Source organism: Parus major, chromosome 3 (assembly GCF_001522545.3).
Source record: "Parus major isolate Abel chromosome 3, Parus_major1.1, whole genome shotgun sequence".
NCBI classification, from domain to species: Eukaryota; Metazoa; Chordata; class Aves; order Passeriformes; family Paridae; genus Parus; species Parus major.
Window position 1 is genome coordinate 10,196,227 of NC_031770.1, and position 19,508 is coordinate 10,215,734.

The 19,508-nt window shown below is 44.7% G+C and overlaps 1 long non-coding RNA gene across 1 annotated transcript in view; it reads right to left on the bottom strand.

The window, feature by feature from the left end:
- Positions 1–16,751, bottom strand: part of LOC107202595 — a 36,191-nt gene extending 19,440 nt beyond the window's left edge. The window contains exons 1-3 of the long non-coding RNA XR_001520745.2: positions 16,668–16,751; positions 5,170–5,280; positions 2,895–3,022 (exon numbers count right to left, since the gene is read on the bottom strand). This is a non-coding gene — a long non-coding RNA (uncharacterized LOC107202595). The remainder of the gene's footprint in view (positions 1–2,894; positions 3,023–5,169; positions 5,281–16,667) is intronic.
- Between the last annotated feature and the right edge of the window lie 2,757 nt (positions 16,752–19,508).

A 19,508-nucleotide genomic window follows, 5' to 3' on the forward strand; every position in this document is an offset into this window, starting at 1 on the left:
AACATTTCAAAAAAGAAAAAAATATAAAGATGCACATGTCAGTTCATTTATGGAGCTGTATAACTGTGACATTTTACAGAGGGCAAAGGGACTCACACCTGGCACTGCAGCTTTTCTTCGGTGGTAGATTTGTGATTTATTTGTAGGTTATCAGTCAAAAAGGGTGGAAGCACCTTTCACTTCTCAGCAATCCCATGGGACAGGTATGCTTCAGAGCTGGCTACATTCTAGCAGAGTGATTCTCTTACTTTAAGCCATATTTTTGGCTTGTATAAACTGGACTGACATCAGTGGAGCTACACCAGTTTGTATCAGCCCAAACACACGGCTCCACATTCTCAGGGATGGGAGCTCAGTTCTGGAATGTTTTGAGCAGGTCCTTGGTGCTGCAGGCTGGATGCCCCTACAGACAATGAGCCCTACCTGGGAGGATGTGCAAAAGCTCTTTTGCTTTGTGTTACTCTGGAGAAGAACTGAGGCAGTTCTCCTCACAGTGAAAGACAATGGGAAAACAAGATGAAACACCCTGAAAACAAAAAAAATTTTGTTTAGGACTGAAACTGGGAGCTGAGGCTGGAAGAGAGTTGGAACAGATTCCAGAGAGCCCCTGATGCATGGGGAACAGCAGGATCAGACTGTGACACTCATCACCCCCATGGGACAGACACAGGGTGTCAACAACTCTTCATATGAAGAACTGAAAGGATTAAAGCACTTCCATTCAGACACCCAGAGGAAAATGGGGCAACACAGGATGGCCATGTGTGACCTTAATTAACACTTCAATGCTGGTCCTGTGCAGTGCTGGGCGCTTGAGGTGGAGGGATGTGTTCAGACCCCACCCTGTTCATGCCAAACCAACCAAGGCTAAGCAGGGCTGACAGCCATCCTCTTTCTCCAGCCCTTTGTGGAGATTTGCTCCTCAGCAAATCCCTCTTCCAAAAACTGACAAAAATCTACGTGTTAAGAAGCTTGGAAACCGGTTTGAGGATTAGGCAGAGCCACAGAGCAACGTTGTATGTTAAATATTTTGATTGTCTGCAGGAACTTTGACACAGGGACAAGCAGCACTCATTGCAAAACAGGGTTCAGCAGAGGTAACCCCAACATACAGCAGGAGATCATGAGGAGAGATTAAAGGCTGCTGCTGCTGTTACAGTAAAACATAGGCAAGTACCACAGGCACCTCAAGAAAGATTTTGGAAGAATTTGGGCATCCTGGTTGAAAATCTGTGATCTGGGAGCTCCATATTCCCACTCCACTGCTGCCTAGCCCTGGAGGTGCCTGAACTTGCCCGCTGCCTCCTGTTTTGACTCACAGCCTCCCTGGATGGCTGTGAACCTGCTCCCAGGTGTGCTCAGAGCTGCTCCCATCCAAACATCTCCCCTCCAGCTCTCAGGTGAGTCTCTGGTAGCAGGGTTGTCCCCATCACCAGCAGGAACCAGGAGCAGGAGCACCACAGCCCTCCCAGGCAATGCCTTTTGCTGCAGCAGCATGAGAGGCTGGGCTGTCCCTGGGAACACCTCTGTGCTGCCCCAAGCAGCTCCCATCCTCTCTGCTGCCCATCCTGAGGGGCACCAGGAGCTCCCCAACAGCCCCTCCAGCCTCCCAGTGGTGAGCACAGACAGCAAGAGCTGCATGTCCTTCCTCCGCAGGATGCCACAGCGTCCTGGATGGCAGCAATGACCTGCAGCCAGCCCAGCCTCTCCCACACCCTGCAAAGATGCCGGGGTAACACAGGCTGGGGTCGACTCTGGCTTTTGTCACTTTTTCAGTATAACCCATGCTTGAGGCAGAACTTTTTTTTGATAAATTGCACACGCATTTCTCCTCCTGTCCTGTTAACAGCTTGGTTTCAGACGAAGCACAGTAAGTGCCTGTGGTAACTGCTGAAGCCCAGCTTCCCCCATGCTGTCAGGCTCTGCAGTTTTCCCAAACACAATCAACAACCTGGCCTAGGGCTTATCTACCCACTTCCAAAAGTCTTAATCTGACAACTAATGATGCATTAATCACTGTCAGACTACAATCTTTTGTTTCTGCTTCTCTGCAGGCATCTGTCAGGATCACAAAGGATTAATTATTGCATTAGCCAGGGTACAGAGGCTCAACCCCTCTGCAGACACTCCTCAATGTTTTGTGATTCCTTCAGCAACCACTTCACCTGCCCTTCCTCTCCTTCACTCACCACTCACATTTCTAGCCCTGGATATCTTCTCTCTTGTGTAAGCAGGGGTCCTTTTTCAGCTTCACAAGCAGCACTAAAAGAGAGAATCACCAAAATCCTTCCCTGCAGCATTGTCCCTGTTTGGGCACCCTGGTTCCCAATTAATTTAACCATGAAAGGTGTCTACTTCCTCCTTCATATCTGCTTTTATTTGGCTCACCTCTAACCTTCCCTCCACACAGCACTCCAGAGCATGCAGTATGCAGGAGTATGAAGCATCCTGCTCAAAATCAAGCGACCTTCCTTACAAAGCCTGTGGGATGATGACCAAACCCCACAGCAATCCCTGGGAGGCATCCAAGCTCCTCAGCACACCAACCAGCTGCAGCACTTCTTCAAAGAGCCCCAACAGACTGAAATTCATTCCCCTCTTACATCTCAAGAGTCAGGGCCCAGCTGTCCACAGGAAGTGACACCCCCAGGAGATGGAGGGACACCAAAGGTTCATCCCCACATGGAAGCTGTAAAGGTTTATGAACTCTGGTGCAGCGCAAAGAACCTCTGGGGCTGGTACAGTTTGAGACAGTAAAGCTGCTCCACACACAGAGACACAGCTGCTTCCAAAGGCAAAAGGAATTAAGCTACACCTATCTAAAATATTTTTTTTTAAATTATAGCTTTTCCTCAAATGCAAACCACTTCCATGAACAGGGGTGTTGGACCTACATGTCCTGAGCCTTCTCTGCAGTAGCAGCCAGGAAAGTCCATTCAAGCATCCATCACTGCTGAGCACTGTCTGAGGAAGTCTTTGCTCTCTCTTCTATGAGAGTTTCTGTGCATGATTCAGCAGTCATCTACAAAAAGAATTTGGAAGATGAATGATTTCACAATGATAGAGGGGAGGAACTCAAGAGAGCATCCCTCTGGGTGCATGGGGGAAGTTTCAGCAGGTCCTTGCATCACACAGGTTTCTCCATTTCTCAAACATATCCCAGGTGCTGGAGTTACTCCAGTTCTAGTTTTCCTCTCTGTAGTAAAGGTCTGAGAAGCAGAAATAGACAAAACCAAGCACAAAATAAAATCAAGTATTTGTATATGATGCAGCAGCTTCTTTCTAATAATCTTGGAGGAATTACAGAAGGAAAATACTTGGCACAGCCAGCACAGTGTCATCATGCTGCCAGTGACAGAACAGATGCTGGAAGTGTAACCTGACACAAGAATACCTCTTCCTGTTGGGAGATTGAGCTTACAGCTCCTTCCCAGAGATAAATCTAAAGAGGAAGGTTTCTTGCTCCCAAAACTGGAATTCTCTGAGTGTTTTACTGCTGGAGATTTAAATGCTTTATTTATAATGGGAAATTTTCTCCTGTAAAAAAACCTCCAGAAGTTCCTGTTGCCCAAAAAAGAAACGGATCCCCATCTGCTGGAACGCTGCTGGAATCAAATGTTGCTCCAACCAGGGCTTCCCAGCCTGCTGTGCTGCTCAGGAACCTCCAAGAACATGGCTGAGTCTTCTTAGAGCCTCACTTCCAATATATTTCTGAAATTTAATGGGCTTGAGTGGTTCCAGCTGACACTGCAGAAAGGACGGAACCAGACCAAGCCACACTTGTCCCTCCCCACCAGCAGGTCTATTTGTGGCCCTCTGCAGTGCCAGAAATAAACTGCTTTCCTTGGAGAGACCCACAGCCCAATGCTGGGCTCTTAACAGAGGGCACAGCAGCCTCAAAGAGACCCACTTGAGCTCTGATTTCAAAGTGATCACCAAGGGGTTTTAGAAGGCTGGAAGTGCTCTCAGGAGTCGTGGTGAGGTTGGAAGAGGAGGGAGGTAAAAATTAAATTTGTGTCCCCTCCTCATCCTTGGAAAGCAGTCCTCCAGGGTGTGCCAGCTCCCTCTCATCACGTTTCTTCTAGCTGGAATATTCCAGCCTCACAAGTGCAGTGCTGAGTCTATTTTAAATGACTCATTAATGTTTGCACACAAATGCCAGATGCTTTCTTTTTAAATAAACAAACAAACAAACAGAAACCTCAAACACCCTCTGAGAGGTGGAACATTTTTTCCTACAGTGAAGGCCGCAATTGGTTGCTTGTGCAGGACAGTGGAAGAAGGTTCCTCAAAATCCTACTTTATAAGCATTTCTCCTCCCTTCCTCAGCCCTTCCCCTGCCACACAGGTGGGGACTTTGGGGAGGGACAGAGGTTATTTCTTCCTACAGCACTGAGGAGGAGAGGATTTTGGAGCTGCCCACAGCTGACAGGCTCAATGGGAAATGAATCCCTGTGGTTTCCCAGTCCTGCCAGTCCTCAACTTTGTTACAGTTCCCATGTTTTTTATACCATGAAAGTGGCAGTGTTACACAACAGATTAACAGCAGGGGCACAGAAATGGGCAATGATAAGAGTTTGGAGGCAAAAGAACTCAGATTCAAAATTGCAGGGAACGTGATACCAGTGGGAATTGGTCTCTCTCTGTTTGCTCCACAAGTTTTACTCTGATGTGCCAGCTGTCAGGTGAAGAAAATGCCCACTGCTCCATGGACACACAGCATCCTTCTTGCAGGGATCTGTTCACACACACTGAGCTAAACCCACATCAGCAATTGCTATAAAATTTTAAATAAAGAAAAGGGAAATGTATATTCCTTTTATGTCATGTGCAAAGGCAGTGGCTACTGAAGGCAAGAGGGATTCAGGTGAGCACTCCATGAGATGTGACTGGAATATGTTTCCTCTGAAGTGCTATAATCAGAGGAGTAATGTATTCCCTTTTTTTCCCCTAAGACTGCGAAAGTACATTTTAGTGTCTGCCACAAGACTGTCAGGATCAGCATTTCAAGTAGCAATTCACCCTTTATCAACATTCAACAGCATTGTAAGTCAGGAATAATTAATGTTACATTAACATAGAGTTATCAGGAAAGGTGAGACTGTAAGTATTCAACATCAGATCCATTTAGTATTTCCTGCAATAATGCCATCAGCAGGAAGTATTTACCATAAATGTCAGCTTCAGGGGGATGCTCCAGGGAAGCCAGGAGCTGCTCCCCCCTGTACCTGCCACCTCCCAGCTCTTCACAGCTCTTCAGTGTCTCCTCAGAGCATCATCCTGCAAAGTAGATTCATGTATCAGAACAAAAATAAGTATTTATGTAAAAAACACAAACACTTTGCTATGATGGATATAGGCTTAAACTAAGATAGATAGATTGATCATACATACAGTCCATGGAGAAATGACAGATGAGAGTCGTGGAATGATAGATATACAGATATTTTTGTATTTATGCAGGCATTTATAAGTGAAAGGATACATAAAATCATATTCATATATACACCCAGTACAACAGGGAAATACATTGTGGCTCTTCCTGAAACTGTTTCTTGACTTTTCAGTGGATACATCAGACAGTTTAGTGTATACTGTGCTTAACCACAGCAATATACATATATATATATATATATATATTTATATAAAAATACATAAATTTATATAAATCCAGTGTAAGTTTTTTTTCTCATAACAGAGAAAGACAGCTAATTGCCTTAACACCTAGAAAAGATGTCTTTCAGGGCAGTCAAGGGGCCGGATTCCTGCATTTCTGTTCCCTCCATCTCCAGAGCTATTCCAGTACAGCCAAAAGGAAAGGGAGTCTCGATGAGGAGTTTGGCTAAGGAAGGTTGCAGTAAATGTTTAGTGGGATTTTTCAAATGTGCCAAAGCTGCTACCTTTCACTGACCAGGACTGAGGTGGCCAGGCATACTGGAAAGTCCCTGTATCTACTTAAGGCCCACTTGTAACAGCATGGGACGTGTGACAGAGTGCCTGGAGTCAGAATCCCACTGAATTTCAGTGGAACTGGGACACCTGGATTCGGGAAGTTCCAGCAAACCCCTGCATCACCAAGCACTCACCATGCTGAGGGCTGGAGCACCTGTCCCAAGCTCTATCCTTGTCCCAGCCTGGTTGGTCCCCTCCTCATCCTTGAGGATTCAAGTGAGCTCATCCCTGAGCTCACTTGAATCACAGAGCCACAGAATGGTTTGGGTTGGAAGGGACCTAAAAGCTCACCTAGTTCCAACCCCCTCCCACAGGCAGGGACATCTCCCACTCAGCCAGGTGGCTAAAGCCCCATTCCATCTGGCCTTGAACTGTGACATCCACAGCTTCTCTGAGCAACCTGTTCCAGTGTCTCACTGCCCTCTGAGTAAGGAATTTCTCCCTAATATCTGACCTAACCCTGCCATCTGCCTGGTTAAATCCATTCTCTCAAATCACTACATGCCCTTGTCAAAAGTCCCTCTCCAGGTCTCTTTCCTGACTGCCACGGTTGCTTCACAACTGGGGTACAAAGAACAGGGAACATGGAACATGCAACAAACCTTTGCTCTGCAAGATAAGCCCCAAAACCCAGATCCTGCACCATCAGTCACAGAGCTGATGTCAGCAGCATGCAGGGAAGTAGGTGAGGGATCAAGACTGACTCAGGAGAGAAGACACCTCTAACTAAAAGCCTTAAGCAGTGCTGAAGGCATCTACTATAGTCTCCTTGCTATGCAGGGGTTTAAAATGCATCAAACATGTCTTGAATAAATACCAGATCTTTCTTTAAAACAGAGAAGAGCTTTTCCCATAAGTAAAATAATGTTAACAATCTGCTGCTTGGCATTATGTTTAGATAGGCACAACACACTGCCTCTTTCTGGCATCTGCAGAGGAGTTTGATGGCCCCAGAGACATTTTCATGTGAGATTGTCTCCTCAGTGCAGGGACAGGAGCAAGGCAAGCCAGCCTGTAGCACCTTAGGATGCCCCACTCCCACTGAATGCCAGTTCCACAACTTCTTGGTCAGTGCCATGTTTCTTTGACTGTGTACAGACCAAATGCTATAGAAAAATGTAAATATTTTTACGGCCTGGCTTGCTTAAAAGCCTGTCTTAAGGGGAAAGGAATGCTGTGCACACACAGAGCAGAACAAATTTAATGAAAGCCAGAACCCAGAGGTATTGTGTAACCCAGAGATGGAGTGCTTTGCATTGCTAAAGGGTGGTCATTTGGTACATCACAAAGACAGCATGAAAGTCGAGATAACACAATTAATAATGAACTCTCCAACACAAAGCACCATCACCATGACCTCACTCTCCTCATGGACAGAATACAGAGCTATTCACTCATCTCCTCTTGCTTTTGAGAAATGGGCCAAGTGCCCAGTTCTCTATGTACTGCTGCAGAATTTTGGTGGTGACAGAGCCGAGCTCCTTTGGAGGTGAGCAGAGGAAGGACAAAGGACAGTAACATCCAAAAAAGCACTTTTCATTAAATAAGGTCAACAAAAGTCCTGAGCTGAGGTCCCCAGGCTGTGACCACTGAGAGTTTCCAGGAACTGCAGGTTACACCTCTCCCAGCACAGCTCTCAATAAAGACCTTTCCCAGTGGGAAGTGCAGCCTCCAGGTGAGAACTACCAAGGTGGCAGAAGAATCACTGCTTGTTGTCAACACAGCAAGATCTTGCATCTCTCCAGCAGCAAGATCACAGGCAGCCAGCACCACCAGCAGCTGAGAAAAACATTCAAGGCAGCTCAGACCTGCCTCACCCTGCTCTGTTTTTAAATGTGTTCGAATCAACTCTGAAAGTTGGAACTTAATTACAACTTTATGCTCCACCTCCTTGTGTTTTCAGATGTTCCCACCACAGCTGGGCACAGCCTCTGGCATGGGGAATCACCCATTCAACCCCCATGGATACATCCAGCAGCACTGTACACTGGCACACAGCTTCAGTGAGGCCTAGAAAGCCACACAAGGCTTGCAAAGTTTTGGAAGACAGCCCAGATATAACACCAAATAAGAGGTAAGAGAGGTTAGCCTTGCACAAAGCTTGGCAGAATCTTAATGCACTTAATTTCTTTAGATACATTTATTTAATTATATCTTTTCATATCATCGGTGCTTACGAAGTTCAAGTTTAACCTGGGGGGAAAAGGAAAGACTTAGGAGGATGGATTAAAGCCCATCTAAAATATTAAAGTAATTTTTACAGCTAAACATTAAAACTATTTCAAATTGTTCCCTCAAATAAAAATACTCCAATTATGTTGGCTATTTCTCCCTTGGTCTTGCCTACATCCTTGGGAAAAAAAATCAAGTAGACAGAATTTAGGTGGGCCAGGATGAAAGCAGAAAAATCTTGAGGTGCATGACAGCATAATTTAAATTGCAAAGTGCAGGGTCACTGGCCACAGGGTGACAGCAGCCCACTGCTTTCTCAATACCTCCAGCTGTCAGGAGACCCAGCCTTTGGCTTTTGGTCCAAAAATGCCACTGGAGCAGATCCTCAGGACATTTTCCCTTTGACTCTGGATCTCACAGTGATTTGCTGCTCCCTGACAAACAGCCCCATCTTTCAAAGTTGGGAGACAGCCCTTCTGACCCCTCCAGGTGCTCTGCTGCCTCCTCCCCTCGCTCCCACCTGGACCCTGCCCTGAGGGAAGCTGATCCTTTCCCCTTCACTTCCATCAGCACCCTCTTTGCTCACCGAGCAGGGATCTGAATTTTTTCAAGCTCCTGGGTGCTCTTGGGGCCTCCTCCTGTGCCTCTGAATTAAGAAAGGCTTCCAAGAGCTGAATGCAGATGCAGCCATCAGCCAGTGACCTGCCAGGCTCATGGTGGTGCTGGTGCCCAGCTGGGCCTTTTCCTTTGAGACTTTTCTGTGGCCTCATTCCCCTTTTATTGCCCTTTCTGGCTTCAGTTACAGCCACATGTGAACAATGTACCTTGTGTGCACCCTCCCCACTCGGTGCACAGGCTCGTAAAACACTTTTAATATGTGATTTACAAGGGTTCTGTTTTGGGCTGAAATTTCTCCCCTGATGAGCTGAGCAAGGGTGAAGTGGCTGGAGGTGTTCATGGAAGGCAAGGTGGGAGCTGACAGGAGGGTGAAGGCTCTCAGCTCACTGGCACTGCAGCCTCTGAGAAGTGATAACAAAACACTACCATTCCTCCCTGAGCTGCCATTAGCCCCAGCAAAGCATTCCCACTTCCAGAAGTGGTATTTTCTGAGGATAATAAATGTTTAGACTTGGTCAAAAGCAGAAGCAACCTAAAGGCACTGCAGCATTTGAGCCAAATCTATTTGTGACCTTTTTTTCCGCCCAAAAAATGCAAAAAATACTACTAGAAATGCAGAAGGAATAAATAATGGTATCTTGATTGAACTGAATTTTATGGAAAAACAGCATCTGATGATTGTATAACAGAAATATATTCTAAAATACAATTCTCATGAAAAACAACATGTAATTTTGAAGCATTAGTTTATCATTTTAGGTCCCTAAGTTCCAAGTGCTCAAGTAACTACATTAGACAAAGTATCCAAAGGCCAGCTCCTTACTCAACATTAATAAAGTTTAAATTGGAAAAGATAATATAAACTTCCTGTGCTAGAAAAGGCTACTACAGGCAATTAAAGCAGCAGGGGAAGGAGGCAGTACTGTACTCTGACCAGCAGATGCAGTGTTCAAGTCTCCTTCACATCAGCACACATTCTGAAAGGGAAGGCTGCTATGCCTTGATTTTATAGACATATATTACAAGATGATGTAATCTCGACTTCAAGTGCTGACAAAACACACTTCAGGATTCTTTAAGGACTTCTTGCTACAGTGAAAGCATGGGGAAATGTTTTCAAGCTCTCCAGAAAGCTTAGCTGAAATTATTTCATACCAGGTTGATGTAATGTATGAGGTTTTTTCCCCTTCAGAAACACCTGCTAGCAGCAACTTGAGGATCCCAAGCTGGATCCCTGTTTTGAGCTGCTTCCTACCAGATTCCAACTGAGCAATCCCCAAGCAGCAGCAGCAGCACTGTGGCCAATCCTGCCCTGCTCCAGGGAGCAGAGATAAGGTGCTGAGGCTGCTCTGGGTGAGGCCTCAAATCATCTCTTGGGCTGTTGCTTTCATTAGGACAGCCTAAGGATTATGATCCCTCTGTGCATCAAGCCAACACTTCCTCTGCTTCCTGGAAAAGTTGCATTTCTCAGCTGCACCTCTCCCTGCAGTGACTGCACTGATGGAAGCCTCCTTGAGACACTTAGGGAAGAAGAAATCTCATCCAACTGGTGTCCATATCCTTTGAGTTCTGAGGCTAGACAGGACTTTGTGTGGAAGCTGTGATTCCAAGCTTGAAATTGCATCAGACAGGGCACTCTCAGCACTGCAGATGTACTTTGATTCACCAAAGGTGTGCAGAGAGACTCCAGAAATAGCTTGGAGGGCTCACTTAGCTTCTTTTTCATAAAGGTTTTCCTTTAGCTCAGCCATTTCATCTGTCTCTCACATGAACCTTCTGAAGCAACGTTTTATTTTATTTATTTTTCCAGTACTGGTTCCTGGAAACCACAAAGGGTAAGGGAGTTCACAGCTTTCAATAAAAATAACATTTCTCTTGGCATTTTGATTACCAATACTGCCACTGCATTCCACAAGCAAAAACAGGTTTCTGAGAATGTGAAGACTTTTAAATAAAACACTATGGCTCAGCAGACTTATATTTTCTAGCTACACTTGAAAAAAACCTTGCAACCTTATTCCCCTGAAAATTATGGTAGCACATTTATTTTGGCATTTATTCTCCTCCTGCTTCCCTCTGCTCCACACCCAAATGTCTACATTAGAATTTACAACCTTTGCAAAACAAGTGTTTCCCAGTGTTTTGCTACTCTCTTAAATGAGCTTTTCAACTATGCATTGGCCATAGCCTAAATACACCCTGATGGCTTTACAAAAGGATAGGGGGAAAACTGTCTTTCTCTCATCTCTACATACATATTTTTGCCTAAAACCAGCCAACAGCTTGAACAAGAAATGATGGCACATGAAATGATGAAAATAAGTGAAGTTCATATCAATTAACTTTAGGAGCAGAGAGAGGGAAAGAGAGTGTGTGTGTGTGCATGTTTTTGTGCACAGGCAATGTTACAGTGAACAATTTAATTGCAGAAGTAAAGTAGCACCCAGAGGTGTCCAAGGCAGGGTCATCTGGACAAAAACTATTTGCCCTCCCTGCACATTTAATCTACAGTAAAGCTTCACATCCCAAATTGTGTGCCATTTTTCCCAAACCAGATAATTCAGTGCTTAGCAGGGGTATCACCTACTGAATAAAATGTTACTGAACATTTGATCCTCCTCACAGTTTGCTGCTGACACTGTTCATGCTTCCAGCACTTGGAACACAGAACTACTGAGCTCCCACCCAGCCCTCAGCCAGGTGCCCATCATAAGGATCCTGGCTGCTTCCAAACTCCATTGGCTGTAAGCACAGAAATCCTCAGTGAACCAAAGGAATGGTACTTAATGCTTCTTATTTAGGAGATGTGCAAGTGACCACAGAGGTGGTCACAAGTGCCTTTTTATTTCAGTGTCTAACTCGGGAGTTTTTGAGGCTGACGCCTCAGAGGTAACGACACCCAGTGCCTGTACCCTGCCTCGGCAGGGAGGGAGGGATCAGCCATGCCTTTGCCAGGTGCTGAGATGGCTGTTCCCTCTCAGGAGCTGACTATCCATGCCCCTGCATGGATATCACACCTCAGCCTGGGCTGCATCCAGCTCCCTGCCTCCCTGGCAGCTTCCAGCCCTGGTAGCACAACACGTGGAGGAGGGACAGCGGGCTAGACTCGCACTCCAGGCTCTGCCTTGGCTGCCAGTTCATTAATGGATGAAATTCGGAGTGATAATCCCAACCCACACAGCCATTGCTCTGGGGTCAATTAGCTCTGCAGCTGCCTTGACCTGGATGCCCCACAGCTTGGAAAACATTCGCCTGCCACAGATTTCCTGGGAGCAGGAGAATAAGCTGCTTTGCCCTCAGACTTGACTTCAGCTAAACTTGATTGCCTTTAGAGAGCCCTGGAAGAGCTGGCTCATCTCCAAACACTACTGGAATCAGGAGTCCCACTTCTTTTTCCTGTGTATTTTGAGTCATGCCCCAACATGGCCCTTCATTTTCCCCTTGCCATAACGCCCAATTTCTTACTAAGGCATTTCAGGTAGGAGCTCAGCTGGGACAGAGCAGGCTGGGCTGGCAGGAAACAACAGTCCCTAGACATTAACATGATGGACATGTCGACATGGGGAAACGTATGGCACCAATTAAGACAGTATCAACAATTATGCAGAACACAGTTGAGTGGATTAATTTGTTGCCTGGAGTAAAGGCTGCCAGTACGAAGCTGGCTGTCAAGAGACACGCTTTCATCTTGCCTGCTGCCTAGTGCCAAATATTACGAAGCCCATGTGCTCTAGGGATGATCCCTGGGTTTCTTTTTCCACCAGCACTCCTGGAGCAAGGAGGGCACAACCAATTAATGTCTCTACATGCTGACTTCTTTCTTCTTTGTAAGGGAAAAAATATTTTGAAAAAAAAACCTGAACCCACACTTTAAAAGAAGTCACCAAATGACCATTATTCCTGAAAGACTGAAGTAAGAACTACAAAATAACTGGGAAAGGATAGTTCTTTTCTTGCTCAGAAAGGTTTTCTTTTGCTGAGGGGCTGATGTGATAATGCATTTGTCAAACACACTTTTCCCCGGTTCTCTAAGCAAAGAGATGAAGAATGGTTAACTCATCTGTGTGACTTCTTTTCCAACTTGCTATTTTTACACTGACCAGAAGGATACTGATACCCTGTCTCTTTCTTCCCACCCATTCTTTGCCAAGGAAGATGCAAGATTACCTCTAGCAACTAGTGACTAAGTTCTCCTGCCTTGCCAAATACTGTAAGAACAAGCAGCTGATTTTCCCTAAAAACCTTATGTTTGCAACATGCTACATAGGTCTGTGGCTGTCAAAGTATTAAACAGCAAAGAAAAAACTAGGACTTGTAAATAATCACTTACTGCATTAATAAACAGCAGCATTTGAATTCATGCTAAAGCTTTGTACCAGCTGTGCTTTGTCCCAAAATCCCAGCAAAAAAACCAACCAACTGCTTATGCTTGTTCCTACAATATGAAGGATATTCAACCACTCTCCATAAACTCTGCTGTTGCTTCCAGTGCATCTGCTGCCACATCAGGCTTCCATTTGTCCATATTTAGCCTTGTTAAACTACAGAATGCCTACCTGAGATATAAATTACCTTGAGGCTTGGAGTGACGCCATCCCGAGTAAGGAAACAATTCCTAACACTACACTCCTTAATTTAATGCAGGCAGAAGTCCCCTGCCCACTTACAACACAGCACACACTGACGATAGCTGTTGATGAAGAAATTCAGTTTTAGTCCAACATTCCCAGTAAACACATTGTTCTCAGAGTAGCAGAGCCATGAAATCTGTTCTTTTTCAAAAGGTTTATATCCTGTGTGCCTCAGTCCCTGAGACATTTATAGCATATTTGCAGCTTGGCAATATTCCCATCACAAAACCTCCCAGATCATTCCTATTATCTACTTCCAACACCTCCACTGAACTCTGATGTATTTCTGCATGATTTGCCCCATTTTTCTAACTTAGTGCTCATTCTTCTTCATTTCAAGAGCTGTGTGTCCAGGGTTGTTTTCTTCAGGGATTTGCATAGCTCCAACATTCTCCAAACAAAAAAAAGATAAAATCTTAAAAAGGCACTTCCTGAAAAGTTATTTCTGCAGCCAGTAATCCTCTGCCTGCTGCCAGGCACATCATCATGCTTGGAAATACTGATCTGGATCTGTGCTGGATGGGTGATATCCCCCTCCCAAGGAGAGGAGAGAGGCAGTTCTCAGAGTACAGTGGGGAAAGGCTCTCCCTGGATGTTTTCCCCCTAGACAGAAGCTTCTCATATCCATGGGGTTCCCCCCAATCACACAGATACCTCCAGCACTGCTTCCAAGGTGCTCTGCCTCAAGGCTCCTTCTTATCTGCTGTTCCCAGGTGCTTCTGACACAGCCTAAGGGGCAGAGAGGGCCAGCAGTAAGAACCAAGGAAGGTCAGAGCAGGACAGGGAAAATTGTATCCATTCAGACATGCCAAAATCGGATTTTTTTCCTCAATTAAACTTCTAAACATCTACATCATTAAGAATTTTGATGAGGGTGGGAAAAAAATTATTCTCTCATCTCTTCCTCCTGCTAGCAACTTCAGTAGAAACATCTCATCCTAAACATCCTTTCACTACCACCTTTTTCATTTTCTACTATTTTCTTTCACTTTTATTAATTTTGAGCTCTTACAACAGGAAATGCTTTCAGAAATGTCAAGATAATAAAACATCCACGAAACAATAAAAAATATGACAGAGGAAAAATAATGGCAAGACTTCATTTAGCCTTTTAGATTAAGTAGCACAAGAAAAGGAGAAGAAAAATAGTGAACTTAAAATCCCAAAATATCTACAGATCACCTCCCTTTAAAAAAGCTCCTAAATTTCTATGAGAAAAAGTGCTTCTGAATACATGGAGATGGACATCTTCTGAAAGATAAGTCAGGTTTCAGTGAAGCCTCCTTTTTCTGTAGGGGAGTTAAAAAAAGGACAGCTCATTATAATGAAGGTTTAGTCATCAGCATCACATGATCAGTGATTAAGAGGAGCGTGATTCCACGCAGACTGCTTCCCCAAGTCAGGGCAGAGGGGAGCTTCAGGTGGCCTTGGACGATGGGAGAAGATACAGGACAGAGCATGCTGTAACAGCAGGGCCACTGCTAAAATGCTCATGAGCTTCTCACTCTCCCCCAAGGAAGGAGAGGGTAGAGTCTACGTGAAGCCCTCACGGAGTCCATGACTTCTGCATGGCTGGGAATAAGAGACAGCAAAACAATCTGATCCAGCCTGCTTTTAAAGAAATGACTCAACCACTCAAATGTACTGAAATATTAAACATTGTTCTTGCATTGAAGGACTCAAAAATTAAAATTTTTCTTCATGAGGACTGGGAAGTGTGAGCTCAAAAACAAAGTCAGTCCTCTTGTGAAGCTCCTCATGGGCACCTCCTGGGACATTTCATCCTGGTCTGCATCTGCAGCTCCCATATCCAAAGGGAAGCCACCTCTCCATACCCAAGTCTTCCCGAGCAGCAAACACCCAGCAGAGTCTGGGCTGGATCCCGAGCACAGCTCCCTCTACATCCTCCCCCTTAAGGAGCACTCACAGCCTCAGACTGCACTTCACAAGCCAAAATCTGCAAATCCATGGCGCTCTCTAGTGTTTTGGTTCTGCTCGGGAGGAGGAAGAGCATCCCAAGGCACTGATATCATTCCACAGAGCGTGGTACAAACATCCAGGCAGAGGGATGCCCAAGGCCTGCTGTTCATTCAGATGAGTTTGCCAGTGTTCAGTTTGTTTGGGTTGGGCTGCACCTTTGGTGGATGCTGCTCCAGCTGTCTGGCTGTGGGCCCCACCTGCAGTGCCTCCAGGGCAGTCATCTAAGCAAAACCAGGATTTTAATTGATTCCTGATGGACAGACTTATTTCAGGAAAGTTTCTGATTCCAGGATTAGGTCCCTGCAGACTCTAAGCGTGATCCTGTCAGCTCCCAAGCTGGCCATCAATGCTGTGTAACACAGCTTGTCATTTCGAGGTACAAACCCAGAGGAAAAGCCCACACAGAGGAGCTGTGGCTCCAGGGAAGGCTGTGGGAGTGGGACAAGGGCAGGCACAGGGCACGCTGAGGGCTCCTCTGGGACCTGCAGGTGCCATTAGCCATGAAGAACAGCAGCCTCCATGGAAACACCAGTCCTTCCCTAATGTCTCACCTCTCCCCATCAGCATTTCATGGGGGAGGAGATGAGGACAAAGCACATTTGTAGCTGTTGAAGATAAGCACAATCCAAAAATGCAACTGCTGTGATTTGCTGTTAAACAGCTTGCTGGTCCCTTTGTTAATGGTTTTCTATTCTGATACCATGTCTCTCTTTCTCCTGAGCTTCTTTGAGGCTGACAATTCATGACAGAAATACAACACATCCCACAGACTCACAGCCTCAAGTCCAACTGTGTCTGCCAAGTGACAAGATCAATGTGGCAATTTGCTGCAGAACATAAGAGATTCCGTCTCCTCTCCCTCTTTTTTTTTCTCTCTCTCTCCCCTAATATACATTTCAAACTAAATCAGCATCCAAAGGGAGAAGACTCCTCTAGTGCCCAGCAGAAGATATTTTCTCCAAGCTCACAAGACTGGCTGGTGACGGGGGGAATACGCTCGCACCGTGTAATTGATTTGATGTGTGCCATGTTTCGGTGGGATAAACACCACCCCCTGGACTCCCGGCATTCCAGCATCTCCAGCCTAAGCCCCTTGTTACTGGCATGTTGGGAGTCCAGTGAAGACACTGAGTAGTTTTGACATGGAGATAAATGCTCTTATCTTCAGCTCCCAACGTTGCTTCTTTGAATAAGCGCTCTCGACAGTTTTCGCTGTTCAAGCTGCTCTTCAGCAAGGGACAGCAATAGGGGGAAGCCTTTTTAACCCACCTTATTTCAGCAAACTTCTCTGCTAGGAGAATAAACTGGGCTTACCATCAAACCAGAGGACTTTCAGTGGGACATGTTGTCACAATTCACAGGGAATAAATTAGGGCCCCCTCCAGGCAAAACACTTAAGCACCTGAAAAAAAACAACTCAGTTTAGGCTCATCTGTTGCTTTGTGGGTTTAGCAAGTCCCAGGCAGACATTCATCACCAGAACCTCATATACAACTGCAATACACCAGCAAAACTATACATTCAAACTGTGCTGTGCTGCCGAGAAACCTTCTTGTTTCACAGCCCAAATGTGAGAACTTGAATTTTAAAGTATCTTTTAGGAGGTTGGTGCCAGAACCAGAAGAAAACTTGGTCCTTCAAGTCCCCCACCTCTTTCTGTAGCACACTGCCAGGACATGGGAGTGAAAATCTTGCTCTGTGCTTCCTCTCTCTTCTTGCTGCAAGGCTGACTACAGACCACAAACCTGATCATTAAGCCACAACTCAGCTGGAACTCAGGAAAAGCCCCACTGATTTGAATGGATTTAGGATTTCACTCTCTGCTTCCCTACACGGGGATTAAATAAATATTCTCCTGCTATAAAAGCGCCACATATCTGCCTGAGTTCAATGGGTTCTCTAAAGTAAAGAAATGGAGAAGTTGCAATAATTTCTAGTGGTGTGGCAGAGGGTGAGCTCTAGGGCCAAAACAATATTTCAGGCACTGTAAATCCAGTTCATCTGTCTTTAATAGATGGAACGGACTTTGACAGGAAAAATGAGAAACATCTAATAAAGAAAAAATCCAAGACAATAAATTACCAGAAAAAATTAAAAAAAAAACAAAAAACCCTGAAATGTATCAGGAGGGAGATGTCTAGAGAAACAGGTCTCTGACAGACCAAGCAAGCAGAAGAAGCAATCAAATAGGGAGGTTACAACCAAGCCAAACAATGTCTCTGCAATCAGTATTCACACTGAAGTATGATTGGAGTTAGAAAAAGACAGAAGAAAAACAGCTATTATATATTAAAAATAGCTGAGACACCACCTGATATGCAGGAATAAAGTAATGAGAGCAGCACTGGAAAAAATCAAGATGTCCTGTGGAACTGAATCAGCCAGACTGACAGCAGCTTTCTAAATGCACTGGCCAACAAAGTCACTGAGCTCCTCACAAGATCATGGAATTCATCTTTACAAAGCTGTTACTGCAGAGGAACCCAAGAAGGCCAAGATCATTGTGAGATGAGCCTAACAATTCTAAAATTCCCAGCTTAAGAAAAACATCTGAGAAAAGTCATGGAGCTTGAACTGAAAACTCCTCAGACCAACTGCAGTTGCAATTTTTTTCTTTTAAGTCAATGAAGTTTCTCTGAGTTTTTACTCATGGAGGAATCCAGTTTTGGTACTGGCCAGAGCATTCTGGAAGAGTCTTTGAACTCTGGTAATTAAATATTCACCTGCACAAATCAAAAAGCCTCCATTTATATCCAGATGCTAGGGTGGTAAGAGGGAAGAGTTGCAGGGCTGTCTAAAACAAACAGTATTTCTGAGCGATATCTGCTGAAACTACCAGAGAAGAAAAAAATTCTGTTTTATTGGGCTGAATTGAAAAGCCACCTAGGCTGTGTATGCACTTATATTTCAGGATGAAGTTTTCAATTCATCCCCTCTTTACTGTACAAAATGCCAATCACAAAGCAATCCTGTGTGTGGGAGACACAGGATTGCACACTAACCACTAAATTATATTGCCACAACAAGAGTGAGCACCCTGTGGATCCACGGGGCACAATCACTATTAGTGTCTGAAGTGAAGAAGAATAGACAGAAATAGCAACCACAGCTGGTGATCAAAGGCTCATTCAGGCTCCAGCTGTATAAATTACAACCTCTTACTGAGGAAGCTCAGTGATATATTCAAAAAGCAAAATAAGAACCATGTTGCAGATAACAATTGAGAGAAACCAGCCAAATACCTGACTCCCACCAACCAAACTTCTCTTGCTCTCAGCTGGATCAGAATTTTGGCTTAGAACAAACAATTGCTTCTAATTTGGCTTGAGTACAACAGAGAAGTGTTAAGGCACCTTCTGAGAGACACCTAGGAAAAAAAAACATAGATATCTTACAGATGTTAGATATAGATGTATCAGACTTGTCTTCTGGAGATACCTTAGTATGTCACAAACTCTCAAATGTACAAACTATCTGAGAATCTGTATTTTTATCAATTTAATAACTGCAGAGAATTTCAGAAGGTGGAAACATGCAGAAAAGCCAGATTTTTTTAATGCATCTCTACTTGGGAGCCCCAAAGCAGCTGGATTGCTTTGCTTGCCATTTTCCATATACTGGAGCAGTATTTGTCTGTGAAATGGAGTATTGCAGTTTCCAGAAATCAGTATGTGAAATTAATCAGCCCAAATATCAGCCAGCATTTACAAATCAAATAGTATTTAAATGTGATAAAAGTCATGACTGAAAATTCAGGGGCAGCTAGAAAAGGATTTTTAAAATACAATTTCTCTGAAGTACTTGAGTCTAGAAAGACACACATAGGCAAACAGGGACAAAAACAAGTTAAAGAAATCTGATGAAAAATTCTACTTCAGCTGAAGTCTACATCTCAACATCTTATTAATGTCAAAGCAATATGAGCTGAGGCTCAAAGGGAGCAGGCTGAGTGAAGCCTTTGCTATCATCCAGACCCTTATGATCACTATCCTTCCTGCAGTATTCCCACATGAAAAGTTATTTTTCAGCCTAGGCTCAACAGAGCTCTTAAGCACATGCTGAACCCAGTCAAATCAAGACTGGACAAGTAACAAGCTCTCATTCTATTAGGCCTTATAAAGCTCACTGCAGAAGTGCCCAGTGAAGTTATATGGC